The sequence below is a fragment of the Engystomops pustulosus genome, chromosome 5 (assembly GCF_040894005.1).
Source record: "Engystomops pustulosus chromosome 5, aEngPut4.maternal, whole genome shotgun sequence".
NCBI lineage: Eukaryota > Metazoa > Chordata > Amphibia > Anura > Leptodactylidae > Engystomops > Engystomops pustulosus.
Genome location: NC_092415.1, coordinates 193,369,283 through 193,389,065, shown reverse-complemented (window position 1 = coordinate 193,389,065; position 19,783 = coordinate 193,369,283). Strand labels below are relative to the sequence as shown.

The 19,783-nt window shown below is 44.9% G+C and overlaps 1 protein-coding gene across 1 annotated transcript in view; it reads left to right on the top strand.

Annotated features, from left to right (window-relative positions):
* The window catches only part of ARL5B (ARF like GTPase 5B), a 61,032-nt gene that overhangs the window by 19,714 nt on the left and 21,535 nt on the right, over nt 1-19,783 (top strand). The gene's annotated exons all lie outside the window — the stretch shown is intronic.

Sequence of the window (19,783 nt, the reverse complement as noted above, 5' to 3'; positions counted from 1 at the left end):
ACTTTTTTTTTTTTTCCACCCAAACAGATGCAACTCTTTTTACTTTTCAAAAGTTATGGCTGTTGTAGATATTATTTATTTATTATTATTATTATTATTATTATTATATTTTTTTTTTTTTTTTTTTTCTGGGTTCACAGAACTTTTCGATTAACTTATCAACCCCACATCGGGGAATGGAATGCAATTCTGATGCTTTCCTATTTTTCATTTCTAGTTTATGGCTCAAGTGCGGTTCCGCTAACTTAAGTTTTCTGGTCAGTATGTTTGTAAAGATGGAAAGAATTTTTTACTTTTTATTTTTTCACATTTTGATAATATTTCTAAATACATTGTTTTATTAAATACGTTTAATACTATATACAGGCGGTCCCCTACTTATGAACACCCGACTTACAGACGACCCCTTGTTACAAACGGACCTCTGGATATTGGTAATTTATTGTGCTTTAGTCCTAGGCTACAATAAACATCTATAACAGTTATCACAGGCGTCTGTAATGAAGCTTTAGTGTTAATCCTGGTTCCTATGACAACCCAACATTTTTAAAATCCAATTGTCACAGAGACTAAAAAAGTTCTGACTGGGGTTACAATGATAAAATATACAGTTCCGACTTGCATACAAATTCAACGTAAGAACAAACCTACAGACCTTATCTTGTATGTAACCTGGGGACTGCCTGTACATCTATATAGTCATTTGAGTGTAGATTGGTGCTTGGTCTAATTCCTATTTTGAGAATTTACTCTTCTGCCTACACGTCTGCTGTGCTACACATTCACGTATTTATGTGTGACAATACTAAACTGTAAAAGATGAGCCCTAAATTAACCATATCCTGCAAAACGGTAGTATAACAGTATATGGGAACACGCCCCCTAGGGTTCTTGTATCCTTGGGGGGGGGGGGGGGAGGCGGGCTTTAAAAAAAAAAAAAAAAAATGTTGTGCAGTCCTCAGAACAGGAGCAATGAAAACAAAACACTGTACCCAAATACGAAAGTTATTGACCATTTTTTTTTTTTTTTTTTAGTTTGAATTAAAATATTAATTAAATAAAATCTTATATAAATTTGGTGCAACAGTGCCACACCTGACATGAGGTAATACAGGGTACTACAACTAAGATCCATTATTTTCTATAGTGCTGAGCTGCAGTACCATCACATACCATGGTCAGGTGTGGCGCTGTTATTTTCCACCTCCCCTTTGATTGGAATGAGAATCGGCAGCTAAATGGAGGTAAGTGATAAAAGGATCTACTAAAAAAATTCTTTTGACTCCATTATTATTATTTTTTTTTCTTTATAGAAAGATTAAAGTATTATGAAGACTCATCGGCCGAGCATGATTTGCGGATCATGATTTGTTAGTTGTAACCATTATACATTTGTTTATTAAAGCTTGAATGTAGTCATTGTCGCTGGCCGGTCACTCGGCTCTGAGTCTGGGGATAATGGCTCTCCCCAGTATAGAAGAGGCTGGAGATACATGCGCTATACCCCAAATATTAGCATCTTTTAGTTGGTATTGTCCCACTGACCATTCCCCAGACTCTATGTAGGCAGGAAGTGTGACATCATCTATAGTGATGTAATGATGGGTCAGTGTTATCTATATAGAGGTCATTGTACAGGGAGGGGGAGGAGATAAGCTGTGACATCATCTATTGTCAGTAGTGAGGTAATGATGGGTCAGTGTTATCTATATAGAGGTAATTGTACAGGGAGGTGGAGATAAGCTGTGACATCATCTATTGTCAGTAGTGATGTAATGATGGGTCAGTGTTATCTATATAGAGGTCATTGTACAGGAGGGGGAGGAGATAAGCTGTGACATCATCTATTGTCAGTAGTGATGTAATGATGGGTCAGTGTTATCTATATAGAGGACATTGTACAGGGAGGGGGAGGAGATAAGCTGTGACATCATCTATTGTCAGTAGTGATGTAATGATGGGTCAGTGTTATCTATATAGAGGTCATTGTACAGGGAGGGGGAGGAGATAAGCTGTGACATCATCTATTGTCAGTAGTGATGTAATGATGGGTCAGTGTTATCTATATAGAGGTCATTGTACAGGGAGAGGTAGGAGATAAGCTGTGACATCATCTATTGTCAGTAGTGATGTAATGATGGGTCAGTGTTATCTATATAGAGGTCATTGTACGGGGAGGGGGAGGAGATAAGCTGTGACATCATCTATTGTCAGTAGTGATGTAATGATGGGTCAGTGTTATCTATATAGAGGTCATTGTACAGGGAGGGGAGGAGATAAGCTGTGACATCATCTATTGTCAGTAGTGATGTAATGATGGGTCAGTGCTATCTATATAGAGGTCATTGTACAGGGAGGGGAGGAGATAAGCTGTGACATCATCTATTGTCAGTAGTGATGTAATGATGGGTCGGCATGCATTGACCATAGAGATTGGGTAATACTGATGTGCATGAGATTAAACAGGTGAGATTTCATGTGAAAAAGGGAATTATAGAAAGGACCTTTTTCCTTTACCTGTGGGGGCTGCCAGTTTAGTGGGGTAAAACCTTAGTGGGTCTTTAAAGCAGGCATTTCCAGCAGAGCTTCTCTTTTCATGACTTTGCTTCTGCGCCTGCCGGAAAACTTCTCCTAACCCAGGATGAAACAATCTGCTTCTTCCATAGGCAGCTGCTTACCTGACGTCTTCTAGCATTATAGTAATTCTCCTGTAGGTGGCGATAGAGAACGTATATCACCTTAAAAGGGTGGTTTCTTAACTCCTAGACTTCTATCTATAAAGATGTTTCTTTTTTTTGTACTATTGTACGTATTATCTGTTGTTTGGTTTCTGCCTTAAAACCACAGAATTAACCTTCCAATTTTTTGGGATTTTTGCAGCGATATCCAAAATGTAAGCGATGGGTTTACTTGTTCCGCTCTATAAACTACAAAAAGCAAAATTCCAGTCAATGTAAGTTGCAAAGTGCTGCATAACTCACTGAGCCAAACACTGACAAAATTAGTAACGGATCGAAATTTGATGAAAAATCATCCGTTTATTTACTGCTTCTGAAGAATATGTGACAATTTCCGGATGAGCTTTGCAGAAATCAGTGAATGAAGCGCCAGCTAGAGGCCGCTTGAAAGAATGTTTTATGGAGTCGGATAAGCGGCAATTGAATAAGATTATCAAAAGGGTCCAAACATTTAAATATTCACATTTGGGAGACCATTTTAAGCCCCAGCCCACCCAAGGACATCCAGTAAATTGGTCAGAGTGTTCTATCTATCGCACACCACAAAAAAAAAATTAACTTTTGGGTGAGATTTATGGAAAATGTGAAAACTTCCCACTGCAGTGATGATATATGGTGATCTTCTCATCTCATACAATTTATTGCAACCAAAGACCAACACCAACGTTCACCCTCCAACCTGAGGGAACTGGAGAGGATCTGCAAGGAAGAGGCAGAGGATCCCCAAATCCAGGTGTGAGAAACTTGTTGCATCTTCCCAAGAAGACCCCTGGCTGCACCAGCTCCGAAGCCGCTTCTACTCAATACTGAGCAAAGGGGCTGAATACTTAGTTTTTCTTGTTTAATAAATTAGCAAGAATATTTCAGTTTTTTTCCTGTCAGGATGGGGGGGCAGAGTTTTTATCAACGAGCAAAAACAAGAACCTTTTGGTTCTTACCAATTGGCTGCAATGAAACAAAGGGGGTGTGAATACTTCCTGTACCCCCTGTACAAATAAATGACACATCATGTACCCTCTGTGAGGCCCTGCACCCTTCCCTCCGTGCACAATGCTGGGGTGTGTAATGATGACCCCCTTCCCTCCGTGCACAGTGCTGTGGCGTGTGGTGATGACCCCCTTCCCTCCGTGCACAGTGCTGTGGCGTGTGGTGATGACCCCCTTCCCTCCCTTTGTGCACAATGCTGGGGCGTGTGGTAATGACCCCCTTCCCTCCCTTTGTGCACAATGCTGGGGCGTGTGGTGATGACCCCCTACCCTCCCTTTGTGCACAATGCTGGGGCGTGTGGTGATGACCCCCTTCCCTCCCTTTGTGCACAGTGCTGGGGCGTGTGGTGATGACCCCCTTCCCTCCCTTTGTGCACAATGCTGGGGCGTGTGGTGATGACCCCCTACCCTCCCTTTGTGCACAATGCTGGGGCGTGTGGTGATGACCCCCTTCCCTCCCTTTGTGCACAATGCTGGAGCGTGTGGTGATGACCCCCTTCCCTCCCTTTGTGCACAGTGCTGGGGCGTGTGGTGATGACCCCCTTCCCTCCGTGCACAATGCTGGGGCGTGTGGTGATGACCCTCTTCCCTCCGTGCACAATGCTGGGGCGTGTGGTGATGACCCCCTTCCCTTCCTTTGTGCACAATGCTGGGGCGTGTGGTGATGACCCCCTTCCCTCCGTGCACAATGCTGGGGCGTGTGGTGATGACCCCCTTCCTTTGTGCACAATGCTGGGGCGTGTGGTGATGACCCCCTTCCCTCCGTGCACAATGCTGGGGCGTGTGGTGATGACCCCCTTCCCTCCGTGCACAATGCTGGGGCGTGTGGTGATGACCCTCTTCCCTCCGTGCACAATGCTGGGGCGTGTGGTGATGACCCCCTTCCCTTCCTTTGTGCACAATGCTGGGGCGTGTGGTGATGACCCCCTTCCCTCCGTGCACAATGCTGGGGCGTGTGGTGATGACCCCCTTCCTTTGTGCACAATGCTGGGGCGTGTGGTGATGACCCCCTTCCCTCCGTGCACAATGCTGCGGCGTGTGGTGATGACCCCCTTCCCTTCCTTTGTGCACAATGCTGGGGCGTGTGGTGATGACCCCCTTCCCTCCGTGCACAATGCTGGGACGTGTAGTGATGACCCCCTTCCCTCCCTTTGTGCACAATGCTGGGGTGTGTAGTGATGACCCCCTTCCCTCCGTGCACAATGCTGGGGTGTGTGGTGATGACCCCCTTCCCTCCGTGCACAATGCTGGGGCATGTGGTGATGACCCCCTTCCCTCCGTGCACAATGCTGGGGCATGTGGTGATGACCCCCTTCCCTCCGTGCACAATGCTGGGGCATGTGGTGATGACCCCCTTCCCTCCGTGCACAATGCTGGGGCGTGTGGTGATGACCCTCTTCCCTCTGTGCACAATGCTGGGGTGTGTAGTGATGACCCCCTTCCCTCCGTGCACAATGCTGGGGCGTGTGGTGATGACCCTCTTCCCTCTGTGCACAATGCTGGGGCGTTTGGTGATGACCCCCTTCCCTCTGTGCACAATGCTGGGGCGTGTGGTGATGACCCCCTTCCCTCCGTGCACAATGCTGGGGCGTGTGGTGATGACCCTCTTCCCTCCGTACACAATGCTGGGGCGTGTGGTGATGATCCCCTTCCCTCTGTGCACAATGCTGGGGCGTGTGGTGATGACCCCCTTCCCTCCGTGCACAATGCTGGGGCGTGTAGTGATGACCCTCTTCCCTCTGTGCACAATGCTGGGGTGTGTAGTGATGACCCCCTTCCCTCCGTGCACAATGCTGGGGCGTGTGGTGATGACCCCCTTCCCTCCCTTTGTGCACAATGCTGGGGTGTGTAGTGATGACCCCCTTCCCTCCGTGCACAATGCTGGGGCGTGTGGTGATGACCCCCTTCCCTCCGTGCACAATGCTGGGGTGTGTGGTGACCCCCTTCCCTCCGTGCACAATGCTGGGGCATGTGGTGATGACCCCCTTCCCTCCGTGCACAATGCTGGGGCATGTGGTGATGACCCCCTTCCCTCCGTGCACAATGCTGGAGCGTGTGGTGATGACCCCCTTCCCTTCCTTTGTGCACAATGCTGGGGCGTGTGGTGATGACCCCCTTCCTCCCTTTGTGCACAATGCTGGGGTGTGTGGTGATGACCCCTTCCTCCCTTTGTGCACAATGCTGGGGTGTGTGGTGATGACCCCTTCCTCCCTTTGTGCACAATGCTGGGGCGTGTGGTGATGACCCCCTTCCCTTCCTTTGTGCACAATGCTGGGGCATGTGGTGATGACCCCCTTCCCTCCGTGCACAATGCTGGAGCGTGTGGTGATGACCCCCTTCCCTTTCTTTGTGCACAATGCTGGGGCGTGTGGTGATGACCCCCTTCCTCCCTTTGTGCACAATGCTGGGGTGTGTGGTGATGACCCCTTCCTCCCTTTGTGCACAATGCTGGGGCGTGTGGTGATGACCCCCTTCCCTCCGTGCACAATGCTGTGGCGTGTGGTGATGACCCCCTTCCCTCCGTGCACAATGCTGGGGCGTGTGGTGATGACCCCCTTCCCTCCCTTTGTGCACAATGCTGTGGCGTGTGGTGATGACCCCCTTCCCTCCCTTTGTGCACAATGCTGGGGTGTGTGGTGATGACCCCCTTTCCTCCGCATTCTCCGTCTCGCCTTGCGCCTGTCAGGGGCTGGAGTTTTAGTGAGCGAGCAATGAAAAACATTGCAGCCTGCAGGTATTTCATTTTAGACTTTCCATATCCCAGGTGACAGCAGAGTCCATTGAGAAAGTATTTATGGATGAAGGAGCTGCGGGCTATCCAGAGGCTGAGCCATAGACACCTGTCATCCGCCATTGCTTTATAGTAGTGTAGAGGAAGATGTGTGCAGCCGTGTATGAATATTCAGACTGGTAACAGGTAATACTCATACATTATCGTCTGCTCCAAAGTCTCCAATCTCCCATCAGAATCCATCCTGATAGACCAGGGACACTTACTCATAGATCCAGGCACTACACTGTGCAGAGAAGGTCTCCCCTCCCCCTTCACTTCCTGCTGCTGCTAGATTACACAAGGAGAGGGAGGGGGGGACATGTTCTTCTCATTGTAACAGCCTGTGATGCTGCAGCATCAAGGGGCTCTGAAACCACCCACCAGAGCCCCTTGGGATCATTAGCATAATGACCAAAATTGATATTAGTAGGGAGAATGCTATGGATAACAAATATAAGAAGATGATCGCAGCCACAGTGCCTGGATCTATGAGTAATGTCCCTGGTTTATTCATGTTTGATTTTGCTTCGTGCTTTATTCTGGAGATCGGTGTAATCATGATACTTATGTCTGTGAAACACGTGCACTTGGGTCTGACTTCACACTGCTCTGCTTGTAGCTCTCAACCCTCAGGAACTCTTAGCTCTCTGTACAGAGCTTCCTCACACTGTTGTGCTTTTAGCTTTCTGTACAGAGATTCCTCACACTGCTGTGCTCTTAGCTCTCTGTACAGAGCTTCCGCACCCCTCAGGAACTGTGGTGATGACCCCCTTCCCTCCGTGCACAATGCTGGAGCGTGTGGTGATGACCCCCTTCCCTTCCTTTCCGCACCCCTCAGGAAATGTGGTGATGACCCCCTTCCCTCCGTGCACAATGTGAGCTCTCTGTACAGGGCTTTCTCAAAATGCCATGTTCTTAGATCTTTGTACAGAGATTCCTCACACTGCTGTGCTTTTAGATCTCTGTACAGAGCTTTCTCACACTGCAGTCCTCTGAGCTCTCTGTACAGAGCTTCCTCATATTATTGTGCTCTTAGATCTCTGTACAGAGCTTCCTCATATTATTGTGCTCTTAGATCTCTGTACAGAGCTTCCTCACCCTTCTGTGCTTTTAGCTCTATATACAGATATTCCTCACACTGCTGTGCTTTTAGCTCTATGTACAGAGATTCCTCACACTGCTGTGCTCTTAGCTCTCACACAATACACGGAGGTTTGTTCTTAAGTTGATTTTGTATGTAAGTCGAAACTGTATATTTTATAATTGTAGCTCCATACAAAAATTTTCTTTTGTCCCAGTGACAATTGGAGTTTGAAAATTTTTTGTTGTGATTGGACCAAGGATTATGAATAAAGCTTCATTACAGACACCTTACAGCTGATCATTACAGTCTGGGACTATAGTAACATCCAGAGACTTCACCAGAGGTCACAGGGGGCAGAGGGGTCCGTCTGTAACTAGGGGTTGTCTGTAAGTCAGGTGTCCTTAAGTAGGGGACCGCCTGTATTGCACATACAGCTCCATATGTACACTACAAGAATACATTACCAAGAATAATATGCAATCATTGTATTCCCCTCACTCACCTTATATAATAAAATACTAAACTGTGTATTGCTCCTATGTATGCGCATTCACACCCCTAATAGCGTCAGGGAAGAAGCATCACCTGAGTCTTTTTTCTTGCATTGTAACTGTATAAACCTGTTGCTGAACACACTCTTGTGTTACATGATTTTATCCTGTAAGGGATGACTTTTATTACTTACAATTTTGTATCAGTCAGTTCTAAGGAAAGGTGGGTGATTTTTTTTTTCTACTTTTTCTGTTTCTAGACCCCCTAGGGTACTGAAACACTAGGGGGTCTGATTGATCCAAACATATACTGCACTACTACTGCATTGCAGTATACAGGGATTTTCTTACTTATCTCTATCGGTGTTATAGATTGTGCTGAGTTACATACCCACAGTCTAACATAGACTCCCTATCCAGAAAAGGATTGATGACCCTGAAGACGTCACGGTGGGGGGGGAGGGGGTGTTGTTTGGGGTGGGCGGTTGGGATCCGACCCAAGTTGGAGGCTCCCATGCTTTGCCAGGATTTTAATACCCCTGGCAGCTTTGTTGGGGGCATTTAAATGGTTAACATCCACAATCCGTGCCAGGACTGACCGCAGGTGTTATCAGTGGGTGTTTGCTGCATTATGCAACATTGGGGAATGTCAGGAATGTCAAAATGTGGCAAGGGGTTAATTATAAAAGCATAATAGGAATTTGTATTAATAAGCCTACATGAAAATGTGAAATCCTGATAAATGACGCCTGTAGAAAGTTTGATTAGTCCGACAAAAAACAAGCCCTCCTACAGCTTGGTGAACGGAGTAGTAGAAAAATGATGGCTCTTAGAAGGCACAAAAAATACATATACTAAAACTAAATTCCATTTAGTTTCCATTGAGTTTGGATCGGTCCTTCCTGTAAGAGGCCAAACATTTACATAATGGAGAGGGTGTAATATGCCGGCGCTGTAAGCTTCCAGTTTTTGTGATTGTACAATGGATGTTTTGGCATAAAATCTGAGAAGTGGGGGGAAAATAAACTTCCTTTATTACTGCCTTACGTTCGCCTCTCTCATCGCTCGGCCATAAATCCTGAAGCAACGGCGCAGCTTTATCTTTTACATTCCTATTTCCTTTCTAGCAGCAGATTTTATGGAAGCGATTTTTTTAGTCTCTGCATAAAATGACAACAGAATTAGGGTTTTAGTGGCCACGTCGGGCTGAGATAAAACTCTGCTCTGTGTTGCCTGTGACAGATTTCCACTGACAAGAACACATTTATTTCTCGTGTTGCTCGGTCACCTGGGTCCCGGCTCGGGAGCTCTTCCCGCTGTCGTCTGTACAGAATGTGCAATATCTTACACATACATAAAGTTTCTAGCAAAAAGTATGAAAAAGTATCTGTTTACTGTAGTCAAGAGTGAATTATGGGAAATGCAAAAGGACTCAGGACGGGACTGGGTTTATAAAAGATGCGACAGTGGATAATAATACGTTTCTTCATAATTGATACGAGCAGAGATAATATTTTTATATACAACTTCTAAACTACCTAAATAACGTGTGGTTTCCAAATGATCTGCCGTAAAGGGAACCTGACACCAGATTTATCACAAATAGAGCTAGTGATAGGTTCCCCTTCTTTGAGCTAAAAATTATTTCCCTCCCCTCCCCATAAAATCAACTTTGTTTTCTTACCTGTCAAACAGTCAGATGTCGCATTGAGTCGGAGGGGGTGTATCTTTCCCTGCCGAGTCCAGCAGCTCCTCCCCATGTCTCATGCCTACTTCTCACTATTCTACAATTGATGTCATGTGACCAGGGAGATGTCATCTAAGGTCCTTTATCCACCAACTTTTGCAAAACGTCTGTATCTGATAACAAGATATCACAGAAGCCTCCATGGACTTCTAATCCTCCCCATACTCCATGGAGGCTGCTGTGATTTCATGTGATCAGATACATACATGTGGTAGGTTTTGCAAAAGTTAGTGGGTAAAGAACCTTAAATGGCGTCACGGGGGCTTAGTGGTTAGCATTACAGCCTTGCAGCACTGGTTCATGTCCCAGGGTCAACATCTGCAAAGAGTTAGTATGTTGTCTCTGTATTTGCGTGGGTTTCTTCCCACACTCCAAAAACATACTGGTAGGTTGATTATATTGTGAGCCCCATTGGGGACAGGGACTGATTTGGCAAAGCTCTGTGCAGCGCTGCGTAATCTGTGTGCACTATATAAATAAAGAGGGAAAGGAATAGATGACATGTCCCTGATCACATGACATTAAGTGCCTAATTGTAAGGATACGTAGGAAGAAGCCACTGGACATGGCCGAGCAGGACACGCCCCTTCAACACGCTGCTAGATTTGTCTGTGTGCCAGGTAAGATAACAAAGTTGATTTTATGGGGATGTGAGGAAAACTATTTTTATCTAAAAGAAGGGTCGCATTTAGTTATTAAGGCTATTTTATAGGGGAACCTATCACTAGTTGTTTTTGAGAAAAATGTGACGACAGGTTCCTTTTAAAGGAAATCTACCATGAAAATCCATCATGATAAACCAGGGACATTACTCATAGATCCAGGCACCGGGACTGTGGTATCTTCTTATATTTCTTATCCACGGCCTCCTTCCGTCTAACATCAACTTTTAAAATTATGCTAATGATCCCCTCCATGCAGGAACACTGTACTGGAGCACTTCCCCTCTCCGACTGTCTAAAATTAGAGCACACAGAGGAAGGTGGGAAGTGCTGATTGGGAGGGGAGACAGTGTGACAGCATATGAAGCTTTAGTATGGAGGGGCTCTGGTAATGCCCCCTAGAGCCCTTCTAGCCCATACGCATAATTTTAGAGGCTATGCATAACAAATATAAGAAGATTATCACAGTCACGGTGCCTGGATCTATGAGTAATGTCCCTGGTTTATCATCGGTAGCAGGGCCGCATCTGCCATGAGGCGAGATGAAAATCTCGCTTCAGGCGGCAGAATGCGGGTCCCTGTAAAGGGCGGCGAAATTCGCCGCTCTAAAGTGGGCGATTCGGGCGTCCATTAACGCCCGAATCGCCCACCAGCTAAATAAACCGCGCCTGTCTCTTTAAGACACAGGCGCGATTTATATGCGGCGCGACGCAGCGCCTTTCCGGCAGCTGCGTCGCTCCGTTCTAAGCAGTGACACAGGCGCCATGACGTCATGGCGCGGCGCCTGTGTCACTGTGCGGAGCCGCGTCTCACAGGAGAGCCGCGTGAACACCGGAGCCGCGGCGAGGGAGCAGCTGCCTGCAGGTGAGTATGATTTTTATTATTTTTCATGTATTTAATTAATTGTGGCTAATACTGCGGGGGGGGGGGGGGCTATATATATATCATATGGGGCCAGAATTATTTTAAACTGGGGGGGGGGGATCATGGAATGCTATTTTATTTGGGGCTATAATTATTTCTTTATTACTGGGGGGGATGCAATATATATTTATATTATTTGGGGCTATACCGTAATCATTTTATACTGGGGGGGGATGCTATATATATATTATTTGGGGCTATGATTGTTTAATACTAGGGGGATGCTATAGATATTATATGGGGCCAGAATTATTTTATACTAGGGGCGGGGGGGGTTCTGTATATTTTATTTGGGGATTTGGAGCTATAATTATTTTATACTGGGGGGGATGCTATATATATATTATTTGGGGCTATAATTATTTTATACTGGGGGATGCTATATATATATTATTTGGGGCTATAATTATTTTATACTGGGGGGATGCTATAGATATTATTTGGGGCTATACTTATTTTATACTGGGGGGGATGCTATAGATATTATTTCGGGCTATAATTATTTTATACTGGGGGGGATGCTATAGATATTATTTGGGGCTATACTTATTTTATACTGGGGGGGATGCTATAGATATTATTTCGGGCTATAATTATTTTATACTGGGGGGGGGTGCTATAGATATTATTTCGGGCTATAATTATTTTATACTGGGGGGGATGCTATAGATATTATTTGGGGCTATAATTATTTTATACTGGGGGGGGATGCTATAGATATTATCTGGGGCTATAATTATTTTATACTGGGGGGATGCTATACATATTATTTGGGGCTATAATTATTTTATACTGGGGGGATGCTATATATATATTATTTGGGGCTATACTTATTTTATACTGGGGGGGATGCTATAGATATTATTTGGGGCTATAATTATTTTATACTGGGGGGATGCTATAGATATTATTTGGGGCTATAATTATTTTATACTGGGGGGATGCTATATAGATATTATTTGGGGCTATAATTATTTTATACTGGGGGGGGGGACGCTATATATATATTATTTGGGGCTATAATTATTTTATACTGGGGGGATGCTATATATATATTATTTGGGGCTATAATTATTTTATACTGGGGGGGATTCAGTATATATTATATGGGGCCAGAATCATTTTATACTGGGGGGTGCTGTATATATTATATATCACTATATCACTAAGCTGGGGGGGCTGTATATGGGATACAGTATATTACTAAGCTGGGGGGCTGTATATAGGATACAGTATATTACTAAGCTGGGGGATGTATATGGGATACAGTATATTACTAAGCTGGGGGGCTGTATATGGGATACAGTATATTACTAAGCTGGGGAGCTGTATATGGGGTACAGTATATTACTAAGCTGGGGGGCTGTATATGGGATACAGTATATTACTAAGCTGGGGGGCTGTATATGGGATACAGTATATTACTAAGCTGGGGGGATGTATATGGGATACAGTTTATTACTAAGCTGGGGGGATGTATATGGGATACAGTATATTACTAAGCTGGGGGGCTGTATATGGGATACAGTATATTACTAAGCTGGGGGCTGTATATGGGATATAGTATATTACTAAGCTGGGGGGCTGTATATAGGATACAGTATATTACTAAGCTGGGGGATGTATATGGGATACAGTATATTACTAAGCTGGGGAGCTGTATATGGGATACAGTATATTACTAAGCTGGGGGACTGTATATGGGATACAGTATATTACTAAGCTGGGGGACTGTATATGGGGTACAGTATATTACTAAGCTGGGGGACTGTATATGGGGTACAGTATATTACTAAGCTGGGGGGGGGATGTATATGGGATACAGTATATTACTAAGCTGGAGGGCTGTATATGGGATACAGTATATTACTAAGCTGGGGAGCTGTATATGGGATACAGTATATTACTAAGCTGGGGGACTGTATATGGGATACAGTATATTACTAAGCTGGGGAGCTGTATATGGGGTACAGTATATTACTAAGCTGGGGGACTGTATATGGGGTACAGTATATTACTAAGCTGGGGGGGGGATGTATATGGGATACAGTATATTACTAAGCTGGAGGGCTGTATATGGGATACAGTATATTACTAAGCTGGGGGGCTGTATATGGGGTACAGTATATTACTAAGCTGGGAGGCTGTATATGGGATACTGTATATTACTAAGCTGGGGGCTGTATATGGGATACAGTATATTACTAAGCTGGGGGGCTGTATATGGGATACAGTATATTACTAAGCTGGGGGGCTGTATATGGGATACAGTATATTACTAAGCTGGGGGGGGATGTATATGGGATACAGTATATTACTAAGCTGGGGGGATGTATATGGGATACAGTATATTACTAAGCTGGGGGGGCTGTATATGGGATACAGTATATTACTAAGCTGGGGGCTGTATATGGGATACAGTATATTACTAAGCTGGGGGGATGTATATGGGGTACAGTATATTACTAAGCTGGGAGGCTGTATATGGGATACAGTATATTACTAAGCTGGGAGGATGTATATGGGGTACAGTATATTACTAAGCTGGGAGGCTGTATATGGGATACAGTATATTACTAAGCTGGGGGGGCTGTATATGGGATACAGTATATTACTAAGCTGGGGGGCTGTATATGGGATACAGTATATTACTAAGCTGGGGGGGCTGTATATGGGATACAGTATATTACTAAGCTGGGGGGATGTATATGGGATACAGTATATTACTAAGCTGGGGGGATGTATATGGGATACAGTATATTACTAAGCTGGGGGGGCTGTATATGGGATACAGTATATTACTAAGCTGGGAGGCTGTATATGGGATACAGTATATTACTAAGCTGGGAGGCTGTATATGGGATACAGTATATTACTAAGCTGGGGGGGCTGTATATGGGATACAGTATATTACTAAGCTGGGGGGCTGTATATGGGATACAGTATATTACTAAGCTGGGGGGATGTATATGGGATACAGTATATTACTAAGCTGGAGGGGCTGTATATGGGATACAGTATATTACTAAGCTGGGGGCTGTATATGGGATACAGTATATTATATGTATATAGATTTTATCCCTATATAATGAAGGGATGTGTTATATGTGGGGTAGCGTGCGGTCAGTTGTGTTGTGAGGGGTATATATTATTTAGGAGCGCAGTGTTGTTTTCCAGGAGACTTTATACTGTAAGTGACTGTGGTATTTTTAGGGACGCCGGGTGGAGATGCTGCACGGAGCTGAAGATATCCGGCCGTGACCTCAGCAGTGATACGTCATGGATTGGAGAACCCAGAATAAAGTCGTCCTGATGGAAGAGATTGTCATCTATAAGGTACTAGATGCCACTAATGACTCTCAGATCCTGTAGTCAGTCACACAGTGTCAGGGAGCTGCCTGTAGGATTGTTAATTGTTAGTAAAGTTTTCAGCATTTACTTAACAGGGAGCGGGGGGGGGGGGGGGGGCAGCATTTTAATATTCGCCTCAGGCAGCAAATATGCTAGAATCGGCCCTGATCGGTAGACCACGGATCCGAGAACATTACGCATCAGAAAGCTAATTACAAAGTTACAATTATTTATTTCTTCGGAGAACCGCTTTAACAATTTCACTACCGAACCAAACCTTTCCGGTGCTCAAAGTGTTAAATAAAGCTTCAGGGAGCAGCCGCTATTCTGACAAATAGATGTGATTGTGTTTCTGCAACATTTGTATCTTTTGTTTCTCAACTTTCTCATTCATTTGGAAAATTAATAAAAAAGCGCAGATCATCAATAATAACCGAGACTCCGGGGATCTTTCAGAGTTATCAAATGCGTGGAGAAAAGGAGAATGCGTTTCGATGCTTTAGTGATCGGGGCCGGTGGAAGCTGCTGGCGATAAATGTATTTCATGCCAAGTATAATAGATGCCGACTCTGTATAGAAGACTCTGCGATCCCGCTCAATAATCGCCAATAAGTGGCTGCTCCCTGGATTACCTTTTAATTGTTAAATTAAGTTAAAGGCATTGATTTATTTTTTTGACATGACTACAAAAATACTCCCCTAGTACAAACACTTCAAGGGGGCGGCTAAAATTACTAAAAACATCAATGCTGTGTTATAATAGACGAACAACATAGAAGGAAAGGTCTATTTGGCGCCAGTGTTTTTTTTTTTTACTAGTAAGAAGTGGCCAATTTCTCTTACTTCTGCCCTTAAAGGGAACCTGTCACTAGTCCAATCCTTATTGAACTACAAAATGTACCTTATATAGTCAGTTGCATGTTCTGTGGTGATGACTTTATATACGGCAAAGAAGTCTGACACTCCCGAAAGTTAGGTGCGCACTCTTCCAGTCAGGGGGGTGTGGTGCCCGGTGCAGTGGTCATGCTGCCACCCCTCTGCACTGCTGAAAACCCACTTCCATCCTTTCCTCCAGCCGCGCCAGGCCATGCCTTTTGCTTCCAGCCGACTCCCTAACCTCCCGTGGGCTCGTGCATGCACACTGAGCCGTCTTCTTTAGTCCGACCATGTGCGGCCATGTACCTAAAATGTGATCCAGAAAAGATGCACAGTGGCACATGCGCAGTGCACCTCTTTCTCCATCCTGGTATGCACAAGGCTGGGGCGGACAAGACAGTTAACTGCGCATGCACAAGAACTGGCGTGAGACCACAGGAGGACAGGGAGTCGGGTCGAAGCAAGTGGCAGAACCTGATGCACCTGGTGGAAAGGATGGAGGTAGGTTCTCACAGTGTTCTTACAGGGGTGGGTGGTTGACTGCTGTACTGAGTATCACACCCTCTGGACTGGAAAAAGGGTGCGCATCTAACTTCATTTTTCGGCATCAGACAGCGCTAACCGTATATAAAGACTTCACCAGATTTTTTTAACTCCCGGACAATCCCTTTAACCTGTCTATAATTTCTGCTGTGTCTCTATCCTCCCCTGTTGGAAGAATTGCCATTTGATCCTGATGACTTCTTCAGGTTTGCATTTTGTTTCCTCAATAATTTTAAGTCTTCGGTTCCAGTTTCACTGCAACTATTCTACGTTTTTAGCATTCTTGCATGAACAGGACCAGCTTCACCTTGTAATAGCAGCCTAACTTGAATTTGTTGTGGCTGTCACATACATCACACTTATCCACAACTTCTCAGCCAACAGGAGGCCATTTGATCCTGGTGACCTGTTCACATTTGCAATATGTCTCCTTTAGGAATTCCAGTCTTCTGTTCTAGCTACAGTGTAACTCATTGGCACATATTTATCAATATCATTGCGCCAGTTTTCTGTATGACTTTGCACCGAAAAGAACATGCAGACTGCTTGCACTCGTATTTAGAAAGTGTTTGCGGCACTTTCAGTTTTTTGTCGCGACTGCTCTGTGTCCACTGTACCACAAGATTAAGGGGAATGCCGGAGCTGATTGGAACCGTGCGCCACTTTTATTACAGCAACTGGACAGAATTATGTTGCACGCTCTGGGGCACATTTACTAAGGGTCCGAATCGTGCATTTCCGGTTTTCTGAATTTTACCGTTTTGCGCCGAATTGCCCTGGGATTTTGGCGCACGTGACCGGATTGTGGCGCATCGGCGCCGGCTTGCATGCTACGGAAACCCGGGGGGGGGGCTGTGGCCATCGGAAAACCTAACAGATTCGGAAAAACCGCGGTATTTAAAAATAAAATGGTGTCGCTTGACACACACTTACAAGCACCAGGAAGAAGAAGGTGAACTCCGGCGGACCTCGGCGCAGCAGGAACACCTGATGGATATCGGGCGCACGACCTTAGTGAATCCAGGCAGGACGCGAATCCACGCTGCACAACACGCCGCGGGGTTGCGAATGGACCCGGTAAGTAAATGTGCAAATGTGATGCACACTTCCTGAGCAGTGCAGGGGGCGCCAGATTCATGAAGACCGTGCGCCAGTATTCAATAATCAGGAGCCCCCTGCACACTCCTCAGACTGCACTACCTTAGGGTTTTGGGATAAAACCTAAAACCTACTGTCATAATTTGCATCAACTTGTACTGTGCCCTCCATACAGTTATAGGATCCAGACGGCTCCTAATGTCCCCGGATTACAACATTTTCTATTTTCTGATGACAAGTCTTCAATTTGTCCAGAAACCCAAGAATTCTTAGAATTTTGATCTAGACTTTTTTGTAATGTAGAACCTGCAATGTCCTTCTGTGTTCATTAACATGTAGGCGCGGTATACTCACATCCTCTATGTAAATGATCTGTCTCCAGATGATTTATTATCGTAATTGTAATGCAATGAAACATTTCTCCGTCCTCATTGTCTGCTTTTCTTAAAGGGGTTATCCGGGTTTAAAATTTTTTTTATGGCCGGGCTGGGGAGGGCTAGTTAAACATAATAAACATGGACTTACCTCCTCCGGCGCCGCTGATGTCCCACGCCGCGGTCCCTTCGATCCGTGCCCTTGTTTGTTTACAGGGGCACGGAAGCCGCGCACAGGGAGCTTCCAGTCCGCGTTGTGGCCGGCTCCTCCCATCCGTCCCTTTCTCTCAGCGTTGTAAGCGCTGGGAGATGGTGCCGCATGGGAGCATCCGGCCGGCCGGAAGCTCCCTGTGCGCCGCTGTAATGAAACCGGCGCACAGAGAAGACCGGCCGCGGCGCGGGACATCGGCAGCACCGGAGGATGTAAGTACATGTTTATTATGTTTAACTAGCCCTCCCCAGCCCGGACATAAAAAAATTTTAAACCCGGATAACCCCTTTAAACAAAAATGTTGAATTGGACAGTAACTCCTACCCCTATGAGGTTCTGTCTTTTTCAAAATACCACCTCTTCTAGAAGGCCAATTCCTTATCGAGACCATGTTTCCTGTGGTTTTCAGCTCCACCATTTATTACACCCATGGTTCGTGTCATTTGAGGAGACGTTCCCCAAGAAACCAACTTTACAATAACATTGAGGTTGGTTGTTTCAGCAAAATCTGTAAGAGAATCCTAAGGAGAACCCTTTGGTAAAATCAAAAACAGGGACGAAGGGCACATGAAGGATGGCAATAAATAATAATAATAAATAAAAGGAGGCCACCTATGAGTAGTAGCACCCTTGCACCCTGGCAGAGGTGGCCACACATGCACTATGGATTCAGCGTTCATTACCACAGGACAGGTGTTCTTTGTGCAATCACTCAAGTAGAGGTGGTCGCAACAAGGACAACAATTTTTCTTTTTAACGGACAACATGGCTACATTACAGTATTTTTCGGACTATAAGGCGCACCATCAATAAATGCCTGCTTAACCATCTAGGTTCATATATAAGGCACACCGGAGTATGAGGCGCACCTGATTATAAGGATAAATGACCAGCAGGTGGCAGACCTGTGCACAGTTCAAGGCAGCTGTTGTCTGTAAGTATGGTTCATATATAAGGCGCACCGGAGTATAAGGCGCACCTGATTATAAGGATGAATGACCAGCAGGTGGCAGACCTGTGCACAGTTCAAGGCAGCTGTTGTCTGTAAGTATGGTTCATCTATAAGGCACACCTTTGATTTCTGAGAAAATAAAAAGTTTTTTTGTGCGCCTTATAGGCCGAAAAATACGGTAATTGGATTTTTTTTTAAATGACATCCAATATAAGACATGCATATATAAGGCAGATAAATTAAATGGCAATGCCCTGATGAGAATATCCCTTTAAGAGAACATCATCCAGTCTGTTTGAGATTATATGAAGAGACAGATTGATTTGTTAAGCCTGCATCCACAGAAGATCTGTGCTTAGTTCCCTAAGATGCCTGGAACAACCTTCTTTGAAGTCCCTCAAAAAACTTTCTGCAAATGTATGTGTGTGTTAAAGGGGCAATAACAAAGAGCCACAGATAAATAGCCATTCCTACTTTGGTGGAAACAACATAAACCATCTGTATGTTTCCTGTAATTCCTGTATCATGCCCTGGTATGGAAACAAATAAGATTGCGAATCGGGACTTGGAGAAGGTAAGTTCAACTTCTAATACAGGATAAGCAGAGATCACTTGGCAAACTGTACAAGAATCAACCTAAATCGATGGATTAAGCAGAGCTCAACTGTACAATACACTGAAGATAATCTGTAGGTCACCATTGATATAGAAATGCAGAGATGTGGCAGTGCAGTGATTATGCAGAGCTGTGGCAGTGCAGTAATAAACTTGTAGTATCTTTCACTGTTCCATGGTTCTCTTCTGATGCTCATGTGCCATCATTTACAGAACATCATCTTGTCTGCCTGAGATTACATAAAGAGACAGAAGGAATTGAAGAAAACCTGCCTTGTCTTGAACAACATCCCTGCCAAGTTCCTTCAAAAGATGTATTCAAGTGTAACTGTATATGTTCAGGGACGTTGCCCCAATT